Raw genomic sequence first — 25,830 nt, 5'->3', positions numbered from 1 at the left:
TTTTCATGTCTTCTTCTCAAGTTTTTCGAACAAAGGCATATGTTTTCTGATTTCATACAGCAAGACTCTGGATAATATAATTTCAACTTTCAAAAACCTTCTTGCTAGCCTGGACATAACAGTATCAATCATTTGGCTATGAAGGACATGTCTTTGCCAGTTATTCTCTCTATCTGTTGCTGTCAAAACAATGTGCTCCATTGCATTTTGATATTGACACCCTGGAAAATGTAATTCTCAAAGTACTAAATTTTCTTGCTTGCCATATGTTTGGGATTTTTGATAAAGATACCCAGCAGAAGAGCTGTGAGGAGTCTCTCTTTGATGGTTATAACTGTAATAAGCAGAAATCTAAATTTGCCTCTATATTCTTATGAACTCAATTTAAAGGACAATATGGTATTTTATGTTTCAAAGAAGTACACTGTCTTACTGTTATACATATCTACTGTAAAAATTTATTTTATGAATATTTTAAATATGTGTGTTTAGTTATAGTCACTAGTGTACATATGCAAAAAGAGACTTAACAATTTAATGAACTACCTGCATATTATAGTGAAGTTTGTCATTGTAAAATGAATATTAAAAAAAATACATATATAAATTAAAGCGTGTGTGCAAATATCCAAAAGCAAAATAATCTCATTTTTTCTAATGTTATTTTAGCAAATGGCTGGAAACAATGAAATCATTTTGAATGCCCTATCAGATATACGCGGTAATATGGTTCAGTTTATGGTGTGGTGCAGAAAATACTGAAGGAAAACTGAAGCTAGTGTGGTTGATACCAAGTTTATATACTTTTTATGTTTTAATTTTTTTTTTTCATCAGCATAACTTTTTTATATTTATCTATAGAACTATATAGGGGCTCAAATTTTTGTAGGGCAATCTGTGGTTTTTATTGAGATTATTTTGTGTTTTTAGGGGAGGCATAGTGACCAAAAGGCACTAAAGCCATTGTTATTTATTAATTTTTGTTATGACAATAATTATATGTAATAAATACTTCTATATTTCAATATTTTGGAAATATTTGTACATGGTGATAACATTGATAATTATTTTTTCTATTATTTTCTTTTATATGCTAACTGAAGAAATGAGGTTGATTTGAATTCCATTTTTAACATATTTTTATAGCTCCTAACTTGGCACCATCTTTAAAGGGGTTTTCCAAGTTTTTTATCTGTGGGGGTCCAACACTCGGGACCCCCACTGATCAGCAGTTTAAAAAGGCATCAGCACTCCTGTGAGCACCATTGCTTTCTCTCAGCTTTTCTTAGAGGCCAGTGATGACATGTTCATCGATCACATGGCCTAGGAGCAGCTTAGCCCCATAGAAGTGAATGAGGCTGAGCTGCAGTACCAAGCACAGACACTGTACAATGTACGGAGCTGTTCTTTGTAAACTGCGAGAAGGCCGAGGCGTTCAAAGGAGCGCTGCTGCCTTCTCAAAACAGACCCCCACCAATCAGATACTGATGACCTATCCTGAGGATAGGACATCAGTATTAAAATGTCGGAGCACCCTTCCCTTTTAAACAACCAATTTAGCCATACTTGTATAGCAGATGTTGTTAAAACATTAAACCTTAACTTCTCACCTAGAAATTATTCATGGTAATTTGGGAGTACAGAATATTATTCCAGCATATGGCACTTGCACAACATAAGCTAATTAGTACCCCCTAACAAAGTGAAATTAATGAGCCAATTTGATAAATTACATAGTAGGGGAAAAAATTACACTGGTTTTAATTGTATTTTTGAATTTATAATTGTCAACATAATACATTGATATATATATATATATATATATATTTATGTAAACTATTTGAACAGGTCTTTAGTTTTACACTACTGTATTCAAGCTTTCATCAGTAGCAAGTATATTTTCATGCAAGTAACATGATAAGAATATACCAATAATATACCAAGAATATAATTTCAATTTGTATCTGTTCTGTAAACCTGAGAAGGGTTCTGCAAAGGGCAAACTCATTCATATCTAATTTTTATAAGGTAATAAAAATATAATATAAACATAAAATATGGCTGTTTAGTAAAAAAAAAAAAAAAGCCTGAAGAGAAAGTGATCTAAACTCATATGACTAATATACAAAGATGCAGCTTTGGAATGGGTTCTAGTGCTTTACAGTAAAATGAATTTCTGGTCCCAATGTACAACACGCAAATACTACCTGTTCACACAGTAGCAGGCAGCAGCAAGACACTCAAGATGATTGATTATATGACTTACAGTGCTTGTTTTTCCCAGAAGGGGATTTATTCATTCTAACAACCACTACAGTCTGTTGAGGCTTATTTAATTTGTCTTTCTAACTGTTCGTATGTTCATTACATTATTATTATTCTGCCTATCTCTCCCCAACAGGTAGTATATATAGGTAAATTTTGATGCCATGTTATGTTAAAATGTTTGTACCAAACTTCTGTGATCATCTTATTGTGTACTCAACTTGAAGAAGGGGCCCTAATGAAGCCTTCATAAATTGGTTTAAATCCATCACTGGTCTGCACCATTTATCTTGTAATACATTGATAATCACAGTGGCATCTCATAGTGGATTCCTGTACCCCTGTGGGCCAGTTCAAACCTACAGTGATGTTTTTTTTTTTATTTCAGAAATCTGTAGGTGCAGTGTTTATTTAAAAATGATAGGGCAAGCATTGTATTAGATTTTAAAAAATATAAGCAGATCCTACAATATGCGTGTATAATAGAGTGGACACCAGCACGTATCATTTACCATATCGCAACCAAAAAAGAGAAGAAAACACTCAAATTCATACAAGGCAGCAGCTGTATACAAGCAAGAAAACTTTATTAGAAGAAGAAATTATTACACCGATAAAAAGGTATATCAATATTTCATCCTCCATTTTGTTATATGGGGAAATACACTGAAAAAGACGATTTTCCCCAGATCCAACAATATCTGCTTTCAGCAAAGAGCGACATGTCAGTATTCAATTCTGAATACTGGACAAATTCCACTGCAATACCTTTTTCCTTTGTGTTTTAAATGTTATAAATTATACAGTTCTTGAAATCTGTAGAAAAAAGATAGCAAGTTCTGTTTCAAAAGAGCAAATGCTTGCAAATATTAAACACTGCTTAGTTGAAGGTAAAATTAGAAATATTTTTTTCCTCACCATTTATAAAAGTTATTAAAATATTTTGTAATTTTTATTTCTAGAAGGCCATCAAGAACAGGTCCATCAATTATTAATACAACTTTTTACAAAAGTGCCCCTAAGGGTGTTTTCATCTGCAAGATTTAAGATTTTCTATGAAACATTTACAAACATCTATGCATAATGAATACTAGTTATGAACATATTAGCTATGTAATAATAGGAAATGCAAAATCATACTTGCCCAAAAGGGAAAAGTAATACCAGGCTTAATTGACATCTTGAATCAAAGCATATGAAAGATATATAGTTTTGATTGCTCCAGGAAGACCTTTTAGTGAGCACAGTAATTGTCACTCAAGAGGACTGCTTTAATATCCTGTTCACTTAGCTTCTTGTTATTTCATTGTAGACAGTGGCCCACATTTACTATTGTGGCTATTTCAAAATTCTGTCTAAAATTCTGTCTAAATATGGTAAATTTCTGGTGCAATTTGGCAATCTCCTTTTAAACATATTTATAAAGCAATTAACCCAAAAAGACTAACCTACTGACCCTCAGGTGGTGGCTTTGCTAAATGTGGGTGTGTTTGTGGGATAAAGGAGATGCGCCATGTTGCAGAGGAATTCTGGCGCAAAATTTGGTTGCAAAGTAAGCAAAGCAATAAATTATATAAAGCTACAACAGAGCCATATTTATTATCCAGCAACAGAAACTTTGATAAATCGTGTGGAACTTTACACTGTCTACTGGGCTAATATATTAACAAGAGACCTTGCGTTCCTGTTTTTTTGAGTGTCTGTCATGGGTTGCATGGGTTGTTTTGGAGACAAATTGACACAATTTTACAAACCATTTGTTAAATTTGTGACACAAAATGTTAATATATTTTTAAGCCTAAAGTGTCATATTATTGAATGATTTAGATTCGTTCACTTTGTGCTCCATCAGGGCCCTGAAGTACACTTGCAACTTTTTTGCAACAAGTAGCAATGATAAATCTGGCTAAAAAGTGTAGCTCATACCTACAAAGCATCTGTCTGCCCCCTGTCAATGTAAACCTCTGGGTCTGGTGCAAACCACCCTAAAAATGGCACATATGCATACTAAATTTGCCACAAATGCATACTTCAATAACAAAACAGGCAAAATCAATTCACTTTTCTTGTGCAGGGCATTTCATGCATTAACACCTAAGTCTACACTCTCTAAATATCAGACAGTTATTATTACTATATTACCTTATTTTCTGGCATATAAGATGACTGGGCGTATAAGACGACCCCAATTTTTCCATTTAAAATATAGGGTTTGGGCTATACTCACCGTATAAGACTACCCCTGCCTGCCCAGCTCTCAGTAGCATGCTGGCTGCCATGGTAACCTATATTTTTATTTTCACAGTTTCCCACATAGGAACTACTAGGGGCTGGGAAAAGACGGTGGATCCATTGCCATGGGGGATCTGTGGATGACACTGTTATGGAGGGGATCTGTGTATGGCACTGTTATTGGGGGGATCTGTGAATGGCACTGTTATGGGGGATCTGTGGATGGCACTGTTATGGGGAAGGGGATCTGTGGATGGCACTGTTATGGGGAGGGGGATCAGTGGATGACACTGCTATGGGGAGGGGGATCTGTGGATGACACTGCTATGGGGGGATCTATGGATGACACTATATTTAGCATCCTATGCTATATGTGTCATCCACAGATCTCCCCCAATACACTGGCCCCGCCGCTCACAGCAGTATAATATCTAAAGGCTATTTCCTAACCCGCAGTAACTCGAACTTTAAATCAGCGCTATGATCTTTATAACCTTACTATGAAGCTCCAGTAACAGGAAGAGCGGGCGGTGGCGTAACGTCACTCACTTATGTGACGCGCCTGCTCCACCTGCTTCATTCATAAAGTGGGCGGAGCAGGCGCGTCACATGAGTGAGTGACTTTACACCGCCGCCAGCTCTGCCTGTTACCGGAGCTTCATTGTAAGGTAATAAAGATCATAGCGCTGATTTAAAGTTCAAGTTACTGCGGGTTAAGGAATAGACTTAAGATATTATACTGCTGTGAGCGGCGGGGCCAGTGTAAGAGTACAGTGACTGCACCGGCCCCGTCGCGAGTTGCCGCCTCCAGCCCCTTCTCCCACCCGACTGATACATTGCTGCGCTGTGAAGCATCGCAGCCAGCGATGTATCAGGGACTACTGCGGTGGTGCGGGATTTGAATAACTTAAGAGAGGGACAAAGCTGGGATCCAGGATTCGGGGTGCGGCAGCATAGGGGGGGGGGGCGTATACCCGGCGTATAAGACAACCCCCGACTTTTGAAAATAATTTCTAGTGTTAGAAAGTAATCTTATACGCCGGAAAATACGGAAGTAAATGTTACACCAATAGTTCTGTGAAAAAGTGCATATATTTTTTAACTATAAAATGTAGCAGACCATATGGCACACCAATACAGAGTGAATAAAAAGGAAAAAAATACTGCACAACTACTATGGGTAATATTCAAGTCACATGATACAAAGTATATTTTATTTATAATCACAAACTTATTACCAGGGTCCATCTGAAAATCCTAGCAAATGGCAGATGTGTCAATGTCTGCATGAGCTGCCCATCCCTGGGTGCGCCTAGTCCCAACATCTGGGACTTGGGGCCCAGATGCTTTGCCCAAGTCCCCACATTCCCCACATAGCAAATGGGCCTGTATATTTTAAAATCACAGGGCTGAATTTCAGTCCCAGTCCAACCCTGCCTTTGAGTCTTAAATTATTTCTCCTGCCATGAATCTCTTGTTCGTCAATCATGGAGTATAGTAGATTAATATGTTCTTGTGCGTGATCTATATTATTAGCTAGGGCTATATTATGTTCCACTAGGTCTGACTGACAAGCTTCCACTCTCGCCCCAATTAGTTATATCCTGCCTTATTTCTTATAGGTCTTGGTTCAGTGGGTCAAGCGCTTCTGCTAGAGAGACTGACAGATCTCTGATAGTTGCTCTTTTGTGTATATCAGATACCTCTGCTGCTTCAGAGTCATTGGAGAAGAGTAGTATTTTTTATAAGCCCCCCCCCCAAAGCCTCTCATATCCCTCCCACCTGCGGGGTGCTTTGTCTTCTTTAGGCACAGAGTTATTCACAGCTTGTCATATGTAGCTTTCCCATTCCATTCCAGATCTCATATGTACATTTGTCATTGATTTGGTATGGAAAATATTATGATTAAATAATGTATTTTGCAGTGTTTTGGCATCTCTAGTATAGGGGGATTAACGGCTTCTGCTCTAAGAACAAGCTGTTACTAAAAGGTCTGATTCTAAGAGCAGCCTTCTGCTCCGCTGCTGAGATCACAGGAAGCTCCAATATTAGGTGCTAACCCCTTGACAGCCACGATTTATGACCTCAGCATGATCATTACACTCTTTGTTTTCAGGTGAATTGATCAGAGACTGGGGGTTACATTTATAATCATCCCTGGTACCTAGAAAGGAACCCATGGCTGGCTTTCAAGTAAAGCCTATTGAATTTAGCCATAATATCAATTTGTGTCAGAGAAAAACAAAACATGTTCTATTAGCATTCTGGAACATGATCATACCTTATAGGTTAAAATAAAATAGCATAGTAATCCCTGGGATTAAGAAAATATAATGGAATAAAACAACATAAAAATAATTTAAATGCCATTATTTAATACAAAATATATTTCACTATGCACACATTACATAAAAAAATACACATATTATGTATCTGCAGTACTGTAATGACCTAAGGAATTAATTTAATAGGTTAATTATTGTGAGACACGAATTATATAAAAATAAAATACAATTGCAAAGCTTACTCAAATATAAATATTTGTAGCTCAGTAATTTATAATTACCCCAAAGAATGCTGAGAAAATAATTCAATAAAGTATATGCACTTAAAAAAAATCCAAAAATTGTTGGCTTCTGAAAAGCAGAGGCAAAAGTCAAGAAAGGTTCTTACAGATCTGATCATTAAGAGGTTAATGTACAATGTACAATAGGTCAAGCTAATAAATGCACATATCACTCTGCAAAAATAGATCCTGTTCTGGTGCTGCCCTCAAGAATATTGATAGAGAGTTCTCCAAACTGTGACTAGAAGAGTTTATTTCTTTTTAGATATCTAACCACAATTATGAGAACTTTTATCTGGTTTTGTTTAGGTTTTATGCAGTTTTTGAGACTAACACTAAGAAAGAAGTAGTATCTACTGCTTATACTTTCTCTCCTTTAGTAATCAACAACTTATTTCTGTGAACAGACTCAATATATAAACCCAGCCTAAGTAGGAGTAATTAGCTATAGTTAGAACATTGCTATGTTAGTTGAATTAAGCTTGACCAAATTCTTCTCATATAGGTGTCATAGAACTATACACTATTTTATTTTTCTCATTTGCTATTTAATAATAAATTGTCCACTTGTCTGGTGTTTTATTACATCTTACTCATTGCTTTTCATTGTAAGCTGTCAGAATGGCTGAAACAATTTCCTGAGCGGGAGCTATGCTTAAATCACTTGTTGCTTTACTTCCCCCATCGCACTTGGCAAGCAGTGAAAAGTGGATTACTCAACAAGGGGAGACAATGAGAGCACTGTCCTACAGGATTAAGAAAGTTAATATTTGCGGTAAATCATATAGCCTTAATGGAGTTTTATCTGAATAAACATGTTTAGCAAAACCTATTTTTAATAAATCTTTACAACTTAGCTTTTGAATGTGTACTGTACTATTAATGTTAATATCAATTGTGGCTAAAACTATTCTGTGACAAGAGTCTTGGAAAGCTGCCTAAAGTGATTGTATCCAATCCTACAGGTGCAGAGATAATGTAAATTGTTTAGTTCTCACACTTCGATACTTACAAAACCATCAGGGCAAAAGACCAATTTCATGGGCAAATGAGGTGTGAACCTAAGTCTAAAACTGTTCAAGGAGTGAAGAATGAAATTTTACAGTGCTAACCATTTCTCTGACTGTAAGCAGTCAATGTAAATACACCAAAGTAGTTTTTAAAGCTTACTATGAAGATATTTATAAGTTAAAAAAAGGTACTAACTACAAATAGAAAGAAATATTAAATACACAAACTTTATACATAGAAGGTAAACATTATTTCATGCATCATTCACACTTGATCTCTGTATTTGCATCATCTCTATATACTATTGATCATATAGATTGCTGTATAAAGATTTTTTGAGACTAATGGGGTCATTTATTAAGACCAGCATTTTAGACGCTGGTTTTAATACCCCTTGCACTTGCGCATGATGCTTCTAAGTTATGTACAGGTGCTCGCCTCTACATAACTTCAGCATATTCACCGCCGGCCTAAATCCATGCCAGCTCCTTTGCTTACGTAGATTTAAATAATTTTCTACACCTAAAACAGACGTAAAAAATGATAAATGAGATTGGCCTGCCAGCCTGATCCTTCCCCCACCCACGCTACGCCACCTTTTTCAAACCTGACGTAAGCAGGGAAAAGTTGAAGATTCGGCCGCGATCCCCTTTGCGACTGAATCTGAAAAGGATATACGTCAAAAATTGGTGTATATCTAATTATAAATGACCCCCTAAGTTTTTTTATTGAATGCTTAGTCAAAACTTTTCTCAAGCTCCATTACTTTCCATTCATCAATCTGCTTCCTAGTAGCTTTGTTTCAGACAAAACTGATTGCAGAACTTGTGTTTCAATTTATATTACCAAATTTTGTTGTTAACATGCACACTTATGTTGCTTTTTGCCATTATTTATGGTTTCTAGCAGTGTAGTACATTACTCTTTATACTATATTCTGTTTACTGCCTCAACATGTTATATGAAATCCATAGATCCAGTTTAACAATTATGTGCTCAGAAATAATTTCAGGATTTTTACCCATCTCTATCTCCATATGTTTGTGGGGAATTCTAAATTGGCAACCATGGTGGATGGTTAATGCGGAAAAAAAAAAATTAAAACATTTTAAAATACTTGTGCAGTGGAATGATGGCACGGGCAGATAACAAGATTTGTCAATGTGAGGCTGGGTTCACATCACGTTTTTCCCATCCATTTAACATATACAAAAAAAGTGTATGTTAAAACGAATGCCTTAGACTGAAGTGATACAGTGGCATACATTCACCATAGAGTTCTATTGTAAAAAAAAAGTATACTTTTTTTACCATTGTTTTTTTACCGAACTCTGCAGGATACAAGAATGTGGTATGGGTGAAACAGCAGAGCCCGTTGTAGGTGACAGCCAAGCATTCTCCGAATTCTCATGCACATCCTTATGCATTTAAAAATTACGGAAAGCAGAGCTATGTGTTTTGCTTATTTGGAGAAGGAAAATTCTTTATGGTTAGTATTTGGAATATGTAAGTATAATATAGTGTATATATGATATACATGACATACAGTGGATATAAAAAGTCTATACAACCCTGTTAAAATGTCAGGTTTCTGTGATGTAAAAAAATGAAACAAAGATAAATCATTTCAGAACTTTTTCCACCTTTAATGTGACCTATAAACTGTACCACTCAATTGAAAAACAAACTGAAATCTTTTAGGTGGATGGAAGAAAACAAAAAAAACTAAAATATTGTGGTTGCATAAGTGTGCACACCCTCTTATAACTGGGGATGTAGCTGTGTTCAGAATTAAGCAATCACATTCAAAATCATGTTAAATAGGAGTCAGCATACACCTGCCATCATTTAAAGTTCCTCTGATTAACCCCAAATAAAGTTCACCTGCTCTAGTTGGTCTTTCCTGAAATTTTCTTAGTCACATTCCACAGCAAAAGCCATGGTACTCAGTGAGCTTTCAAAGCATCAGAGGGATCTCATTGTTAAAAGGTATCAGTCAGGAGAAGGGTACAAAATAATTTTCAAGGCATTAGATGTACCATGGAACACAGTGAAGACAGTCATCATCAAGTGAACTGGACGTCACTCCAAAATTGATGAAAAGACGAGAAGAAAACTGGTCTGGGAGGCTACCAAGAGGACTACAGCAACATTAAGCCTTTTCTTACGGAAAAAAAACATCCAAGCCAGGCTACATTTTGCAAAAACACATCTGAAGTCTCCGAAAAACATGTTGGAAAAGGTGTTATGGTCTGATTAAACCAAGGTTGAACGTTTTGGCCACAATTCCAAAAGATATGTTTGGCGCAAAAACAACACTGCACATCACCAAAAAAACATCATACCCACAGTGAAGCATAGTGGTGGCAGCATCATGCTTTGGGGCTTTTTTTCTTCAGCTGGAACTGGGGCCTTAGTTAAGCTAGAGGGAATTATGAACAGTTACAAATACCAGTCAATATTGGCACAAAATAATAGCAAAGACAGGTGCACTCTCGGTCTTACTAAATCCTCAAACTGATTTTAAAATTGAGAGATTAGCCAACATGTCCTACGGTGTAGGACATGTCTGAGCCCGAGCACCGCGCCAAGGTTTCTCAAGTACCACGGGACCTAACACTCACCTACCTATGCCATGTGGGCAATACCAGGAGCCAGTGGGCAAATTACAGGAGCATGAGGCCGACTCACAAACAACTCACCAGTTACCTCCAGCATGTAACCATGTTAGCAATGGGAGGAGGGAGGAGTCTGCGAGTCCCACTCAAGACTGGCTGATATGGCCCAGGCCTCACAGGTGCACCTAAATGTAGCCTGTAGATGGAAAGCAGGCACATTTAAATTGGAGTTTATACACCTCCAGGCATCTCAGACATGTCCTACACCGTAGGACATGTTGGCTAATCTCTCAATTTTAAAATCAGTTTGAAGGTTTAGTAAGACCGCAGAGTGCACCTGTCTTTGCTATTATTTTGTTATATTGTTATATTGATTATCACATCCACATAATTGCTACCTTGTGTGGGATGTCTATTGTGGTACTTGTGGTTTGCTGCGGGCATCCTCCACCGTATGCATTTTTGCTGGGGATCGTCATTAGCAACGGGCCACAAGTGCAGGATTTGCTCTCCTGTATATATATGCATAACTGCATGTGGGTTTGAGCACTTCCTGCCTGTTTAATACCACGCCATTCTTTTCAGTTTGTATAAATATTGGCACAAAACCTTCAGGCTTCTGCTAGAAAGCTGAACATGAAGAGGAACTTCATCTTTCAGCATGACAATGACCCAAAGCATACATCCAAATCAACGAAGTAATGGCTTCACCAGAAGAAGATTAAAGTTTTGGAATGGCCCAGTCAGACCCCAGACCTGAATCAGATTGAAAATCTGGGAAGTGATCTGAAGAGGGCTGTGCAAGTCAAAATGTGCCATGCTGATAGACTCATACCCAAAAAGAGTGCTGTAATAAAATCAAAAGGTGCTTCAACAAAGTATTAATTTATGGGTGTGCACACTTATGCAACCATATTATGCTATTTTTATTTTTTTTTCTTCCCTCTACCTAAAAGATTTCAGTTTGTTTTTCAATTGAGTTGTACAGTTTATAGGTCACATTAAAGGTGGAAAAAGTTCTGAAATGATTTATCTTTGTCTCATTTTTTACATCACAGAAACCTGACATATTAACAGGGGTGTGTAGACTTTTTATATCCACTGTATATATATATATATATATATATATATATATATTTATATATATGTAGAGATTGCTGCAGCTCTCACCTCACACTAAGCAGAGCACGGATGTACAGACCTGGACTCAGTCTGGAGCAAAATGAAAAAAGAAAACGAATTCCAGCTCTTCACAATAAAAGGCTTCTTTATTCCACTTCTTTAAAAACAGACATCAAATGCAGAGTAGTATGCTGTGACGCGTTTCGGGCTGTTATATCTTAGTCCTTCATCAAGACAACTAAACAAACTTAAAATCTCCTTTTTATACACAGTGAGGAACAACCCTTCCCACTTGATTGGTCAGTTTCCATGCTCCAGAACAGCATCAGGTGTTCCTGACCTGTTAATTACTAAGAGAAACACCCCAATCAAGTGGGAAGTGATCCACAGTTTCAGAGAGAAAAAAAAAAAAAAAGAAAATACTTCATTTATATTGTAAAGTTAGTTCATGTTTCCTATTCAATCCTCTAGGTATACATGTACCCAAATTAAACATCCAGTATGTTTCACGACTGTACAATTTTTGCCTACGGTCTCCTCCTCTAATTGGAGCCGTGACTCTCTAAATTCCTTGCACACAAAACCCAGAGGTATCGCCCTTATGTACTACCGCAAAGTGTGATGTGGCCGCTGAGACATTGCGTGTTGCAACATGTGGGATATCGGAAGCATCTGAGCGATATTGGGGTGTTTCTCTTAGTAATTAACAGGTCAGGAACACCTGATGCTGTTCTGGAGCATGGAAACTGACCAATCAAGTGGGAAGGGTTGTTCCTCACTGTGTATAAAAAGGAGATTTTAAGTTTGTTTAGTTGTCTTGATGAAGGGCTAAGATATAACAGCCCGAAACGCATCACAGCATACTACTCTGCATTTGATGTCTGTTTTTAAAGAAGTGGAATAAAGAAGCCTTTTATTGTGAAGAGCTGGAATTCGTTTTCTTTTTTCATATTTATATATACACTGCGTGCAGAATTATTAGGCAAATGAGTATTTTGACCACATCATCCTCTTTATGCATGTTGTCTTACTCCAAGCTGTATAGGCTCGAAAGCCTACTACCAATTAAGCATATTAGGTGATGTGCATCTCTGTAATGAGAAGGGGTGTGGTCTAATGACATGAACACCCTATATTAGGTGTGCATAATTATTAGGCAACTTCCTTTCCTTTGGCAAAATGGGTCAAAAGAAGGACTTGACAGGCTCAGAAAAGTCAAAAATAGTGAGATATCTTGCAGAGGGATGCAGCACTCTTAAAATTGCAAAGCTTCTGAAGCGTGATCATCGAACAATCAAGCGTTTCATTCAAAATAGTCAACAGGGTCCCAAGAAGCGTGTGGAAAAACCAAGGCGCAAAATATTTGCCCATGAACTGAGAAAGTCAAGCGTGCAGCTGCCAAGATGCCACTTGCCACCAGTTTGGCCATATTTCAGAGCTGCAACATCACTGGAGTGCCACAAAGCACAAGGTGTGCAATACTCAGAGACATGGCCAAGGTAAGAAAGGCTGAAAGACGACCACCACTGAACAAGACACACAAGCTGAAACGTCAAGACTGGGCCAAGAAATATCTCAAGACTGATTTTTCTAAGGTTTTATGGACTGATGAAATGAGAGTGAGTCTTGATGGGCCAGATGGATGGGCCCGTGGCTGGATTGGTAAAGGGCAGAGAGCTCCAGTCCGACTTAGACGCCAGCAAGGTGGAGGTGGAGTACTGGTTTGGGCTGGTATCATCAAAGATGAGCTTGTGGGGCCTTTCGGGTTGAGGATGGAGTCAAGCTCAACTTCCAGTCCTACTGCCAGTTTCTGGAAGACAACTTCTTCAAGCAGTGGTACAGGAAGAAGTCTGCATCCTTCAAGAAAAACATGATTTTCATGCAGGACAATGCTCCATCACACGCGTCCAAGTACTCCATCTAATAGTACTCCTGTGGTCCATCATCAATGTGAGATTTACAAGGAGGGAAAACAGTACACCTCTCTGAACAGTGTCTGGGAGGCTGTGGTTGCTGCTGCACGCAATGTTGATGGTGAACAGATCAAAACACTGACAGAATCCATGGATGGCAGGCTTTTGAGTGTCCTTGCAAAGAAGGTGGCTATATTGGTCACTGATTTGTTTTTGTTTTGTATTTGAATGTCAGAAATGTATATTTGTGAATGTTGAGATGTTATATTGGTTTCACTGGTAAAAATAAATAATTGAAATGGGTATATATTTGTTTTTTGTTAAGTTTGCCTAATAATTATGCACAGTAATAGTCACCTGCACACACAGATATCCCCCTAAAATAGCTAAAACTAAAAGCAAACTAAAAACTACTTCCAAAAATATTCAGCTTTGATATTAATGAGTTTTTTTGGGTTCATTGAGAACATGGTTGTTGTTCAATAATAAAATTAATCCTCAAAAATACAACTTGCCTAATAATTCTGCACTCCCTGTATATATTGTAGGAAGGAACAAGGGGCCATCATTGATGGTCGGTACGTGTCACCGAGGTTCCTGACCTCGGTGAGGTAAGAGCTGTTTTATTTTTTTCCTAAAGTGTTGTTATTGCAGATTGCAGTCTGACACTTCGGCTGTTTAGTATGGCTGTTAAACTGATCCGGGACGGCTCTTACTGGGAGTAGCCAAAGTGCTGGGTGGGTGGCTCTTCCCCACGTTCCAGGCCGGGTTTTGGCAGGCTTATAAAAGCAGTCAGCACTATCAGGTGGTGTGAATTTTCCTCCATCTAATAGTGAAGCTGTGGAATCCTCTAGGATGCAGACGGCAAACAGGCATGTAGGCTGCCTGTAAGCCTGCCAGTGAACTATTCTGTGCCTAAGCATTCAGTCAGGTGTGAACCGATACCTAGGATTCCAGGTGAACATTGTTTTGTTTTTGCTGTGTATGAACAAGCACCAAGACTGTCATGTTTTGCTGAGTGTGAATAAAACACTGAAGTTTGATTTACAACCTGGTTCCTTGCCTCTATATTGCATCCGCTAACCTGTCTACCAGAGCAAATCCCCACTATATATATATATATATATATATATATATATACTGTATATATGATACAGCATGTATAAAATCAATAAAGCAGGACAACATATAAAATGCAGCAATACTTTGCATTAGGTTCCTCTAAGTCTGCACATTTAGATATATACTGTATCAGTGAGAGTGTTCATCATTGACCAGACATACAGAAATGTACATATATATATATATATATATATATATATATACACAGTAAATGGACTGAGCATGGGTCGTTAATTCAAGACCATTTTTTTTTTTAATATGCATTAACATGTAGCATTCTCTAATATTATACATAATTTTTTTTCAATATACTATTTCCCTGCTCGGTGCTGACTTATAAAGTTGTCCAAGTAAAAAAAGCTTGGCCTAATTAGCTTGTATGAATGTGGAATTGTATGTACTATTCTCTATGATAGAGTGTTATATTGCTCCTCTTGCACCAGCTTCTGTATAAACTGTATCTAAGACCAAGCAATATAACAAATTATTTTAGATCCCCGTCAGTCCTAAAGCTAATACAGAGATCTTTAAATCCACTTAGGATTGCCTCTAGCAAAACTATCCCCAACTAAACAGCTCCTGGCAAAACAATATGCCTCTATGCTTTTCTAGCTGTAAAACACTATACTAAAGGTAAAAAAAAAATAATACTAAATACAGAGAAACACATACTCTGTAGATCTAATTAAGGATTAAAATAGTGAAATAATTAATATAAAAAGAAACATATATTCATATAATTTATATATGTTAAATATCTATCAATCTATCGATCTTACTTTGTACATTTCGAATTTTACTGTGTACTTTACCTTTTTAAAATAGTACAAGTATACAAATATTTTGGATGCTACATGGAGTTAAAAAAACTTAGTTAATATAAGTGAATCAGAATATACCACATCCTGTGCTATCATAGCTTGAATGAGTCATATTAACTGACTCTTATTTGGGGACTCACATAGGAGTCAGTCATAAGAAACATGAGCATTACTGGACAGAATAATCCATGCGATCAATGAACCACAGAAAAAAAATGGAGGCTGTAGAAACCAATTAAGTTCTCATTCAATAACTACAATAGACATTCAAACCATGAAGAAACTAAGGCATAAATTATATTTAAAAAAAAGTATAACTATTCATTATACACCAACATTAATTGAATTTTGCCTTTACATATGGACATGAATAGGTGTCTTATTGTTTCCTCAGGAACCTATCCTCAGAGGTTTCCACCATATTGCTACCTCTCTCCTGCTGTGTCTATGTTAGTGGTGGGCATTGCTCCCAATTTTCTCGCTTAACATCTTAGATGGCATGGTCAATAAACACTGTAGCATCTAAGGAATTTGACATGAAAACATAGGGGCTGAATGGTTTCCATAGCAGTCAGGGGCCTTAAAAAAGTGCTACCATCTGCCAAAGACACCAGTCCATTACTCCATTCCAGAGGCATAGCTTAATATTTCTGCTTTCTTTTAACAGGCAATAATGCTTTGGGATAGTATGTATGCCAAAGAATTTGGTAACCAATGCAAGGATCAAAGCTTCAAGACTCCAGGAGGATCAAAAGAAAATTAAATTAAAGGGGCTCTCTGGGTTAAGGGCTGAACGTGGATATAAGCTCATCTTTATTCACTGACTACATATGATGGAGCGTTGGAGCATTTTCTTGCTCCGATGCTCCCCCTTGCAATGCTGCATCGCGCAGCACAAGGCTCAGTTTTTTTTTTACTGCCGGTGACATACCACACTTCTCCTTACTATGCTAAGAGAAAACTTCCGCCTAGCAGTGAGCCCGCTGATGTCACCGGCACAGATGGGTGCTCTATAGCACTGCTGGAGTCTGTTTTGTAGATGGATACTATGCAAAGTAGTATAGTACCCACCTCCAAAACAGCCTCCGGCAGCGTTATAGAACGCCAGTAGGTGGAGATGATGTCATCGGGCTCACATATGTAAAAAACATAGATGATACATTTAAGGGAGTTTTGCAAGATTTTAATACTGATGACCTATCATCCTGATACAGTGGGGCAAAAAAGTATTTAGTCAGCCACCAATTGTGCAAGTTCTCTTAAAAAGATGAGAGAGGCCTGTAAATTCTCTGGATTTTTTCCCCCTCATTATATCTCTCATAGTTAAAGTATACCTATGAGGAAAATTACAGGCCTCTCTCATCTTTTTAAGTGTGAGAATTTGCACAATTGGTGGCTGACTAAATACTTTTTTACCCCACTGTAGGTCATCAGTATCTGATTGGTGGGAGTCAGACACCCGGGACCCTTGCCCATCAGCTGTTTGAGAAGGCAGCAGCTCTCACAGTAGTGCATCGGCCTTCTCTTAGATTTCCCTAGGCCAGTGGCGAAATGTTCATGAGTCACGTGGCCTAGGCACAGCTCAGCCCCATAGAAGTGAATGGGGCTGAGTTTCGATACCAGCCGCTATACAATGTATGGTGTTGTGCTTAGTGAGAAGTGAGAAGGCCGTGGCACTCACAGGAGTGCCGATGCCTTCTCAAACAGCTGATCGGCGAGGGTCCTAGGGTGTCCGACCCCCTACCAATCAGTACTAATGACCTATCCAGGGAATAGGTTATCATTTATAAATCCTGGAAATCCCTTTTAAGCTAGATCATGCATGGAATAAAAATAACATAAGATAATCCTTTGAAGGTCCCACCATGGGTAAATTCACAGTGTTACAGAAGCACAGAGAATACAAAAACTCCTAAATAAAGGCATTACAGTGACAGTAGATGAAAAATATAAGGGATATAGATATCACAGCTTATAGAGTTTTGTCTCTGGGGTAGAATATCCACAGGAAACCCATAGGTGATGAGTGCAGTCTATCTCCGCTTGGGTCATTGTTGGTTGTGCAGCCTTAACAGCAGAAGGGAGGAATGACTTCCATAGTGCTCCTTCTCACACTTTGGGTTGAAGCAGTTCGGTCACTGACAGTACTACCCAATGCTATCACCATCTCATACATGCAATGGGAGTTATTCTCCAGTATGGAAATCAACTTGGATAATATCCTTCTCTTAGCTACCATCTTCACTGATTCTAGGGGGCTCCCCAGGATGGAGCTGGCCCTTCTAATCAGTTTATCAAGTCTCTTCCTCTCCCTGGTTGAGATGCAGCTATCCCAGCAGGCCACTCTGAAGAAGATAGCTGATGCCACCACAGAGTTAAAAAGGGCCCCTAAGAAGTGCCCTCTGCAGTCCAAAAAGCTCACAGCCTCCTAAGCAGGTAAAACCTGCTGTGACCCTTTCTGTATAGTGTGTCCCATGTTATCTGTCAAGCCCAGTTTATTATTTAGGAGTGCACTCAGGTACTTATAAGAATTGGACTATCTCAATGCCCATTGCCCTGATGTCCACTGGTTTAGGAAGAAGTCTGTGCTTGCGGTCTACAACCCACAATCACAACCATCTCCTTTTTTTCCATGGCATTGATGTTCTGCTGGCACCAATCCACCAATTCTCTGGGTCAGTTCTTTGTATTCCATGTCAGCCTCGTCAGAGTGATGAGACCTACTAATGCTGAGTCGTCAAGAGGACTAACATGAAAATGACAGAATTGCTGTTTTGGACCAGTACTAGTACATCCAAAATGTGGGCAAAAATACAATTCATTCATGGATCGTGCAATGTAGCATTAATTAAATGATTTTTTTTATAAACCTATAAAGGGTACTAAAAGAATATATATACCGGTACATAATTATAAAATTTTGTACTTGCCAGATCATAACTTATGTACAATATATCACACAATCCATTATCACATCCCCAGAAAAAAAAAAAGATCTCGACCTCATAGAGCTTTGTTAATGGAAATATTTAAATACATTACAGCTCTTTGAAACCAAAGATAAAAAAAAAATAAAAAATGCTCCCGCTGATGATCCAAAAATAGTTCCATCCTGAGGAGTTAGTTTAAGATGACAACTTTAAAACTGTTTCCAAATGACCTCTAAATCCAGTGGTTTACACTTCTGGTTGCACTCATTAATGCTGTTCAGGAATTGGAGATACCTAAAAAATATATTGTAAGAAGAGAATTTAAAGAAGTCAGTTGTTCAAATTAGATGTAAAACTGATCACAGTAATTGCTTTCCCCCAGTGTTATTCTTTAATGCAATGTGCATATTCAAAAGGGACAAATAATGACTAAAAATCAAACAGGGTACAGTGATTATTAGAAAATCATATAGCCGATTAAGCAGTATGAAACAAATTGAGTGCTATTTAAAATAATGTTAAACTGCCCAGGTCACATTTTGTGATTGGAACCTGCTGGGCAGTTCTTTATTAGAAATGTTTTGTGCTGTTACAGTGAATAAATCACTTAATATTCACCAAATGTCAAAAATAGGAAAAAATGGCACAAGCTGGAACATACTTGTCTGTGACATCAATTTTGCACTGAGCACTAATCAAGATACAGACAGTGGTTTGCATAGTCACACCTCTCCAACTATTGTGGTTTCATGTACATGCTTCTACATTGGGACTTAAGGGAGGTAATTTAACAGTTACAATTCAGTTTCCTAATGGCTTCAGAAAATAGTTTGAATTAAACATGGCATGAATTCATTGCTGTAACATTTGGTCATGCAAAATCAAGCTATTTCTTTAGTTATATTATTGCATTTAAAGGTGTTGTCCGAGATAAAAATAATATTCAGGCTAGTCCTACCATTATTTAAATAAAAAAAGTAAATAAAAAATAAAATTCATGGTACAACTCACACCATTCTCCAGCACCATTCTCCTAGGTGGTTATCCACTATCCATCATGCTGCCATTGCTTGTTTACAAGTGGTAGTAATGATGTGCAGGTGCACTGCACATAACTTCTGCAGCCCAAACAATGTCCTCAGTGATTGGCTGCAGAGAAGATATACCATAGCTTTTCTAATTATCTTGAAACAAACCCTTTTGACGTCTTTAACTTTATATGAAAGGCCCACCTTCATGGACTATTTTTAACCTGTTCCACCACTGTGACATACAGTACCTGTAAGTCATAGTGGCTGAGAGAACATATGAATGAACTGCGGCCTTTTTTGATCAGCACCATGACAGCCTAGGGTTCCTGCTAAAGTTTCCCAGGCCTGTCACGGTAATCTGCCTACAAAGCTGTACATTAAGTATGGCTTAGAAGGCATGAGTAGCACAAAACCCATACACCATAATAGCTCTCTCATTTGGGTGAATAGGACAACGGATCAAAAGATCCCAGGTTCTAGTCCCTCAAGGGGGCTAAAGGTCCTTGTTTAAAAAAAAAAAAATATTAAATATTCAAATCATCCCCCTTTCCCAATTTTACATATAAAAATAAATTACCAATTTAAAAAAATAAATAAGACAGGTAAAATTTAGATTTTTCTTGAATTGGCAGGATTATTATTTTCTAAGTAGTAAAACAAAACCAAAATACTCCATTTTGTATCTCAATAATTGTATTGAGCTACAGGATAAAGACGTTATGTCATTTTTCACTGCACAGTGAATGTTGTAATATCAAAACCAAAAAAACCTTGTTGGAATTGTGTTCTTTTTTTCAATTTCACCCCACAAACATTTTTTTCCCCATTTTCCAATATAAGACATGGTAAACTAAATGGTACCATTAACAACAAAAAAAAAGCCCTCATCTGACTAGATCCCAGGTTCTAGTCCCTCAAGGGGCTAAAGGTCCTTGTTTAAAAAAAATAAAAAAATATTAAATGTTCAACTCATCCCCCTTTCCCAATTTTACATATAAAAATAAATTACCAATTTAAAAAATAAATAAGACAGGTAAAATTTAGATTTTTCTTGAATTGGCAGGATTATTATTTTTTAAGTAGTAAAACAAAACCAAAATACTACATTTTGAATCTCCATAATTGTATTTAGCTACAGGATAAGGACGTTATGTCATTTTTTACTGCACAGTAAATGTTGTAATATCAAAACAAAAAAAACCTTGTTGGAATTGTGTTTTTTTTTTCAATTTCACCCCACAAACATTTTTTCCCCCATTTTCCAATATAAGACATGGTAAATTAAATGGTACCATTAAAAACAAAAAATAAGCCCTCATCTGACTATATGAATGGAAAATTTAAAATATTATGGCAATTGGAATGTGGGGAGGAAAAAGCAAAAAAAAGCAAAAATGAAAATGGGCCCAGTACTTAAAGGGAATGAGGTCTATTTTAGGTTTAAAATGATTTAAAATAATTTTTATTGCTATTTAAAAATTTCAAATCTCACTTTTTTTAATATTTAATAGCTCAGGCAAGATGGCAGCCCCCATAATAATGTTTAGGAAATAATATAAAAAATAAAATGTACAATTAGAAAATAACAGATTAGAAAAAAAAGGAGTTATGTTACTATCTAGTTTTAAGTGACTGATAAAATATTTGGTGACACATTTCCTTTAAGGGGTTAGTTAAATCCACATGCCAAATGTGTGTTTTTCTTGCAACACAAATTGAAGGAAGAAAGTCAGCATGTTTGCTCTTGGGACAGAGTCAAGATACAGACCCTTCACTTTATGTGTGCTTCAGTCATCTTAATTCTGTAGTGCACAAAGTATAACAAAATGCCCATTGAGAATCTATTTTGACTACTATGGCTGATTAATAATTATGGCTGAATAACTAAGTTGGCTTTGTATCAAATCATCAGCATACAGAGAACACAGCTTAGAGAGAACATTGCTCTGTACTGCTTCAGAATCAGCTCCTTGATAAAGCATCATGTGAGGAGCAAAATCGCTGTTATACCGATCTATAAGAAGGAATCTGTCATCACACACCCATGTATAGGGGCAGACATACCGTTTGTGCAGCCGGTTCAGCTGCGTAGGGGCCCAGCGTGAGAGGGGACCCATTCTAAGCGTTGGCAGGGCCAAGGTAAATGAGTGAGTCCTTTGTGGACGGCGATACACTTAAACAATGCAGCGGGACAGAGGAGTGACATCTCCCTTCCCCAACCCTCTGATAGGCTACTGGCATAGTGCCTGTAGCCTGTCAAAGGCCAGTGCAGGCGGCAAGATGACTTCATTGTGCTGCCTGAGCTGGGCAGAGCATAGTGTGGGACAAAGGCCTGAAGAGGCAGGCATCGCATCTCTAAAAACCGCATGGAGGTAAGTATACGTGCTTTTTTTTTCATTTACCCAATTCTGTTGCCCCGTATGGGGAAGAGGGGAGAGGAGCACTATGGGGGCATCTACTGAGGGTCCTATATATTGGCATTATATACTGATACACATTATGGAGGGCACAATGGAGAAGTGGGGGTGTTTTATTTTCCCCTGGCACACATTATAAGTGCAAATTTTTTTGTACTGGCTCACATTATAAGGGGCATTTTTCTACTGTCACACATTATAAATATAATTGTTACTATCGGGGACATTATTGTGAGCTTTATTACAACTGGAGGACTATGGAAAACATAAATGCTAGTATGGGCACTATTAGAGCATTATTACTTCTGGGAACAATGGGAACATTATTTCTGTTGGGGCACTGTAGAGGCACTATTACTACTAAGTGCACTCTGGCAGATAATTATACTATTGGTGGACCCACTGTTACATTGGTGGGGAACACTCACACAGTATCAGCTTAGCATAACTATCTTTAGGAACTTTATGTTTACACTATTAGTGTCAGGGACACTAAATTCTTGGCGCAGTTACTTTTTATGCCAATGTGTGCCAACAATTATTGAAAGGGGCACTGCATAGTACTAGTATTTTAGGGGGTTTATCTATTTCTGCATTATAGTATTGGGGAGCACAGTGGGGGTGGCACTATGGGATGTTGAGAAGGTGGGGAGGATGATGGAATAGTAAGAAACTAACATGTATGTTTGTCAAACTCTGCAGAGATGAGCTGAAAGAAATCATCATGGCGGTCTGGTCTGACAGGAGAATATGAGGGAATAGAACATCAACATTAAAGGAGACATCACTGGATGTAAAATGTATGTGGTGCTGTATTAGGCTACTTTCAAATCTGTGTTAGTGATTCTAGCAAAGAACAACCTGCCATAATTGACCGGATTCAGCACTGATGGATGCAGACAGAATTCTCGCTGGCCCCATTAACTATGACGGGGTCCAGCAGAGCTCCAGCCATAATCTGGCAAAAATGCAGAGAATTGGCGGGACACAAACCATTGCATGCTGCAGTTTGTGTCCAGCCAATTCCCTGCATTCTCTGCCCAATAAGGTGGCCGGACTGTAGCCGCAAGTGTGAAAGTAGCCTTACCCTGTATGTTTTGTATTGCTGTATGTAATGTTAGGAGGGACTAAATTAGGTTGAGAATTTTGCAAAGGAGCCCTATGCTGTCCTTGTCCGCCATGTATGTTGTACACTTTTTATATAGCCAATTGAATAACTATATCCTTGTGATTTAATGGTGAGTGCCATAGAGATATTCCTTTCCTCTATCTGTCTATAGACATGTGCACTTGCTAAGAGAACTTTAATAAAAGTTGCTTAGAGGTATTTCAATTTTTTGGTCACAATTTCACGAATTCATTAATCTTTTGCACACATCTTACAAAACATGCTAAGCAGTGACTATAGTCATGGAACTAATCTGATTCTGCATTATGCATTGTGCAGGTCTGTGCCCATTTCAATTATTTACAGTATATCAATAAAATTCTGTTCATATATTTTTTTCACTTCATATTGAACTACAAATGTAATAGAACATGCTCCTCACAGTCCTCCATCTGTATATGTGGAGTGTGGTAATACTCACTGACAGATTTTCCTGCATTTTTCAAGGCTGTCTCCTAGGGCGTATATTGATTAGTGTTTCAGACTTCCAGGTAATAAAAAAACGAAACTCATTGTTCATCCAGTAATCACTTAACTCGGTGTAATTGTGTTCTATGTCATTACTTACTAAACCACATAAAAAAAAAAAAAATTCTTCTTAGAAAATCGATACTGAAAAATATTTTCTATTTTATTTCTCTAGAGTGTATTAGCATGGGGAGCTGGTAATTATTTCATTTATTAATTTATTTTATGTATGTGAACCACTAGATAAAAAAATAAGAGAATGGGCAAATCGATTCTTAATAGTGAAGAGCGACCCGGGATCTCTAGCTCCGTACATGGCTTAAAATGTATTGCCTCCAATGAGTTTATTTCAATATGGCGGCGGGTAACGCGAGACTCCAGTAGTCTTGTGCATGCATAGTTATTGTAAGTAGAGGTGCATACATTAATGTACTAGTTATAGTAGTGGCTCACGAACAAGACTACAGAAGTCTCATGTTACCCCATGAGACTTCTCAGATGAAGCGTAGCGAAACCCGGGTTAGGCATTGTGTTGGATTTTATGTGCAAATAAACAAAAATCTTGTAAGTAAATTAAGTGCTTTTGTGAAAAGGTCCTGTGAAGAGGAAGGACACGGTGTTACCGCATTCCGCGGGATTCAGTGTTTTATCTCCCTGTATAGCAGACTCTTGACTGTATCGTGGCGTGGATCCAAAACTATTTATTACATACAAAGAGGAGAATTTGGATTGTTTCCATACGAGGATCCTGCAGCAAAATAGAGATACTGTACCCACCCAGGAACAATCAAGTAAGTTTTTAGTACTCAGGTGCAGCTACACTAAAACAGAGGATCAAGGGAGATACATAAATAATATTTAAGGACATTTCTGAATATGCTTGCCAAGTTTGCAGTGGAGCAGATATCACGCAGCTGCAGGAGCGAGGAGCTGGTTGTCAGTGACAGCTAAACTTCCCAAGAAGAAGGCAGAGATAGTTCGTTACCATCCCTGCCTTCTATTGTTATATATAGTGCATTCACTGAATTCCCTTTAGGCCTCTTGACTGTGTGCCCCCCATGGCCGTATTGTGTCCCACATATGGCGGGTCCGCAATACACGGGGCACCGGCCGTGTGCATTCCGCATCACAGATGAGGACCTATTCACTTGAATGGGTCTGCAATTCCAGAGATGCAGAACGGAAGCACGGAATGGAACCCTACAGAAGCACTACCGAGTGCTTTCATGGGGTTCCATTCCGTGCTTCCATTCCACAAAAAGATAGAACTTGTCCTATCATTTTGTGGGATGGACGGATTGCGGACCTTATTAAAGTCAATGGGGTCGCGATCCGCGTGCGGCATCCCCACGGTCGGTGCCCGTGCATTGCGGACCGCAATTTGTGTGCCGCAGCACGGGCATGGCCAGCACACGTTCATGTGCAAGTGGCCTTATACAGTTCATAAAGTGGCCACAATGCTTCGTCCTCCTGTCCCAGAGATCACATGCTCGCTGAGTAACTGCAGGAGCAGCTGGGTCTTAACAGACCCTGATTAGCTACGGAGTGCATGTTAGGAGGCTGTGTTTTCCCTGTAAGGGCCAGTTCACATGGAGTTTTTTAGCGCTGATTTTGGAACGTTTCTGCTTCAAAATCAGCTCCAAAAACAGCCTTCTGTTCATTTCAATGGGAAGCAGCACTTGTTTTTTTTTTTTTATACGTGCAAAAAAGAAGCATGGAAAGAAAAAGCCGCATGTCCTATCTTAGGGCAGAATCAGCCCTAAATCTCCCATAGAAATGATGCACAAACAACAGCGCCATGTAAGTCCATGCATTTTTTATTTATTTTTTTCATATGTTTTTTGGTGCCGATCCACGTCAAAAACCTCAAGCTTAAAATGCAGCTTTGTATTGAAGTGAACACCCATTGGTTAAAAAAGAGATGTGTCAAAAAACCTCATCAAAAACTGGACAAAAAAAAATGGCATTTTTTCAAGATAAAAAAATAAATAAAAACAAGTGGATACATGCACATGACTGTTGCAGTATGCAATGCACAGACACTGACTGTGTGCCCGCCATCTACAGACGTGGACCCATTCACTTGAATGGGGTCAGTGCAGGGGCGGACTGAGAACCCTCAGGGCCCCCGGGCAAAATAAATCAA

The 25,830-nt window shown here is 38.0% G+C and overlaps 1 protein-coding gene across 1 annotated transcript in view; it reads right to left on the bottom strand.

Annotated features, from left to right (window-relative positions):
- Positions 1-25,830, bottom strand: part of GRID2 (glutamate ionotropic receptor delta type subunit 2) — a 1,570,293-nt gene that overhangs the window by 1,507,395 nt on the left and 37,068 nt on the right. The gene's annotated exons all lie outside the window — the stretch shown is intronic.

The sequence above is a fragment of the Bufo bufo genome, chromosome 2 (assembly GCF_905171765.1).
Source record: "Bufo bufo chromosome 2, aBufBuf1.1, whole genome shotgun sequence".
Classification (NCBI taxonomy): Eukaryota; Metazoa; Chordata; class Amphibia; order Anura; family Bufonidae; genus Bufo; species Bufo bufo.
The sequence above is the reverse complement of the archived record's forward strand: the minus strand, read 5'-3'. Positions and strand labels throughout refer to the sequence as shown.